At 40.5% G+C, this 4,444-nt stretch overlaps 1 pseudogene; it reads left to right on the top strand.

Annotated features, from left to right (window-relative positions):
- Window positions 1–3,832: 3,832 nt before the first annotated feature.
- On the top strand, window positions 3,833–3,951 carry LOC134929940 (5S ribosomal RNA; annotated as a pseudogene).
- The last annotated feature ends 493 nt before the right edge of the window (window positions 3,952–4,444 follow it).

The raw sequence follows: 4,444 nt of genomic DNA, 5'->3' as shown, positions 1-4,444 counted from the left end.
ATGGGGACCTGCTGTAATGCCGCAACAGATATTGCCCGTATGAGAAAGTTAACCTCTGTTGCAAGATATTTTCACTCCCATCACAAAGATTTCTCAAAGGATTTAAGAATCTTTAGACTGGACAAAATCCAATTGGGAATAAGAGGGGGTGATGTGACCAAGGAACTTCTCAAAAGGGAAACAGAATGTATTTTTAGACTCAATGCACTTAGACCGATGGGTCTCAATGAAAGTATCAACTATAGTGCATTCCTATGAATACTGAGCTCTCTCCCCAAAGACCTTGTTCAATTAAGAATGTTTAAACACAGGGCACAATAAACCGAATAAGGACAGCTAACTGCACTTTATTAAGTATATAAAACACTGATATTTCCCTTTGTATCCCTTTAATAGGTGATCCCTCTCTCTCTCCCCCTTTAAATCAGTCAGATAGATGACTAATTTGCCACAATACCTTTCACACATTCCCGTTTTGCAACCAAGTGCTCCAAGTTAATTATCAACCAGGGACTCATGATTCGTGTCTTCAACACTCTTCTTCTTAGTCCACTACTTGCACTTTATGTTCACGTATACTCCAACCCAAACTAATACCCTATCCCTGTCACTCATATTGCACCAACCCCATTTCCCCCTTTTGGCTTTATTTCTGTCTCTCTCTTTTCTTAAGTAAGTCTGCACTACATATTTCCCAAGGTAAACCTGCACCTCAGGTGCATACTTTGAATTACACTCACTCCATTTGATTCTGATTTCACTTATGCATACCTGCCCCCTTTCCCCTCTTGTAATAGATGACAATCACTCCCCTTACTCTCAACAGGTCTCTCACCTTGTGTGTACACATTTTGACACTTATATTCGATTGAACCATGTTTTTTACACTTATATTATGTCACTATTAATCACTTGCACACAGTTTGTTGACTGAATTCATTTCACTTCATTTTTATTAGGATTTCACTCCTACAGTAGAAGTAATTTTACAACACCTCACTTTCATACAATAATCCTCACATGCTGTATTAAGCAATTTGGAATGTATGACTCACTTTGGTGCACTTTTCTTTACTATGACTTTAAACTGTATAACCCCACACATCTATTAGAAAATTCAGGCAAATAATAATATTTTAATAAAACCAAAGATTAATTGCACTTAATAGAATAAAATATGTGCCTACAATAGTTCAACCAGTCAGGTAGCCACCACCATGCTACTCTTTCTAATACTTTTACAAGTCCCTTAACATAGCTATTACATTAGCAATCCAGTAAATGTCCGTACCTCTTTATATCTCTACGATAAATCCCTATATCTGGTCCATTTAATAGCAAGCCGAGTTTGTATTTATAACTTGAGGACACCTAGCAACCAGATTATATAAACACAGCGCGGGTTTTATGTTTATGTTTACCAATGCAATGGGTTACTAAGCAACATGGCGGAGGGACTTCCCCCAATGTCACCACATGGAACTGCACCAATGAAGATGCCTACATTACTACACTAACGCACATGATCATGGACGCGATCGGTTATCCAACAATGAGGTGGAAGTGAAGATGATTACTACTGCTGACGGCAATACACGGGGCTGTGATGCATGGATAAGTCAGTGCCCAAACTGCAATGAACACACTTGGTCACGATCGGTTACCCAGCAATGCAGCGGAAGTGAAAACGATCACTTCCGCCGACGGCAGTACATGGGGCAGGGATGTATGGATACATCAGCACCCCAGACTGCACTGATTGGCTCATAACCCTAATACAGGGTATTTCAACCACACAATATACCTGTTCAATTACAATTGTAAGTGAACAAGCCCTGTGTATTGAATTAATGTGCCTGGGACAAAATACTGCTTGGTATGCCTTGTACAAATAGTGTATTTCTGCTATCTGGTGTTCTCTGTGTGGATTGTCAGATCATAAAATAATACCCTCATCATTATCATTGATTGCAACTGCTCAATCTGTGCCCAGTGCACTTTATATAAAAGTACCACTGTCTGCCCTCTGTATGGATGGACTCTTGACATCGGAGCACCCACACTGAGCCTAAGGCAATTTGGCATGCCCAGGGACCTGGGCAGCGATTGGTAAAATATTTCTATTCTGTCATTAATATGTGCATAGTCCCTGTGTATTGAATTTATGTGCCTGGGACAGGAACCTTGCACAACTGTTGCAATTCTGCTTTGTGGAATCTTTTGTGTTCATTGTCAGATCATAAGGTAACACCTTTAGCATTATCATTGATTGTAACTACTCAATCTGCACCCAGTGTACTCTAGATAAAAAATTACCATTGTGATATCCATTGTCTCTAAAAACAGATATTTCTCACATACCTATCTTTTGGGCACAAAAGTATCAATAGGATTTAGGCTTAAATTGACAGAATAACCTTTATTCTGACTGCAGCACCTATTCATACTATGGGCAGTATTCAATGCATGTCGGATCCTCTCCGACGAAGAGGATCCGATAGTGCAGTATTCAATTCTCTGGCAATTCAGACAGGTTTTGCCCATTTTTCGACAATGCTGATCCAACTTTTTTTTTTAAGTTGGATCAGCATTGTCAAAAACAGGTCAAAATCCTTTTCGGAATTGGTCGCAAATTAGACAAAACCAGTAGATCCACGTGCTTTTCGACAAGTGCCGTTTTTTCCGACATTTGGAAAATCAGCACATGCATTGAATAGGTCGAATGCAAATTCTACCTATTCCTATCGAAAAGTGACGATATTTCTGACTGTTGGAAATACCGACATTAATTGAATACACCCCTATATTACCCCTTTCACAGCGCACAAATAACCCGATATCGATCCGGCATATTGCTGGGTCGACATGGGTCGGTGTGCAGTGTAAGTGGGCCATGGTTGAATTTCCAGGTCGCCTGACCCGGTAATTTAACCCGGGAATAAAGCAGTGTTATTCCCGGATTGAATACCGGGTCAGTGGCAGCGTAATTGGGTTCCTGGGTTGATGCGACCAGGGACCCGTTCACTACTTATAGAGAGGCGGTGCGGAGTTAAGCTCAGCTCCCAGCGCTGCTTACACTACCAGTTCCGCCCCCCACTTATATGGCAACCGACCTGGCAGGGAAGCCTGCAGTTAGGGTCCAATGCCGGATCCCACCATGGAAGACCCGTTTCCAATTTCGGGTGGGATTCGGCATATGTGTACTTCTGGCATACACTAGTGCATAATAAGCAAATGCAACTTTATACCACTAGTACCCAGTACATTATTCATACTATTATCTCTAATGTGGTGCTTCCTCCTTGTGTCTGTTTGAAATTAATGAATGTATTGATGCCTTTTGGACATAGCACTTATACAGAGATCATATTAACAGAGCATATTTAGGGACCAGGACTGGCAAGTGAATTAAGGTCCTGCTTACCATTTTGAACCCTTATTCTGTGTAGATCTCTGCGGTACTGGTGACAGTATCTTTATAATAGCACATTCAGCAGATAATCCTCTGTAAATTGAATTCATTTTACCCTATGCAGTGATGCCTATGGGTACAGATTAAGACTGCCATGTCTTGCTACACGAATCTTCTTTTTTAATCTCCCCTCATTAAGTGGACTCTCATCTATGGTTCAGAGGGACAAATATCAACAGGTAAGATCAGATGACCCTCTGTCTAATGTGGACAGCAGATCCATATCCTGTATTTCTCTTGAGCTGCATTCTTCTTTGTATTCTTCTTGAACAAAACTCTTTTTCAGCGACTATTATCCCTATCACATCCTAAATAAGGTGCACTCTCAATATTGAGTAGGAAATACAGTATATGTCAATTCCCTACTACCAAACCTCACCGCACATGCCCAATCTCGCCTGATCTTGGAAGCTAAACGGTGTTGGGCTGGGTCAGTACCTGGAAGGGAGACCTCCAGAGAATACCAAGTGTAGTAGCACGGCATGAATTATTCTATTATTCTATTCTGACACAACACTAACACAGGATTACCATTGTTTCTTTCTTCCTACTAAACTGGCAAACCTTTGCTACAATATGTATGTATATATTTACAGACAGCAATTTGTGAGAGATAAGAATGCACTGAAGAAAGAAGGGTAAACAATGCAGGGACTACCAAATGTGGACACATTGGGGGAGATTCAAATGTTTGAAAAGTCGGTTGGGTGTCTGTTTTTTCCTGTCTATTAGATAGGAGAAAACAGACACCCAACTTACTTTTCTAACATTTGAATCTCCCCCATTGTATCAATAATTATTCAATGAGGACAGTGTGAATCAGGTTAATGAGGTCCTACTAAAAAAACCTGTATGACCAACTTAGGTCCCATTAACACAGGTATTACTTGTACTGGTGTGGAAGACATGGATGTAGTACTCTTGGTGTCTACATTCTTCTGCCAATCTGTCATCGATATAGATGAACCAGAA

This window comes from Pseudophryne corroboree, chromosome 5 (assembly GCF_028390025.1).
Source record: "Pseudophryne corroboree isolate aPseCor3 chromosome 5, aPseCor3.hap2, whole genome shotgun sequence".
NCBI lineage: Eukaryota > Metazoa > Chordata > Amphibia > Anura > Myobatrachidae > Pseudophryne > Pseudophryne corroboree.
This window is presented reverse-complemented; position numbering and strand designations above follow the sequence as displayed.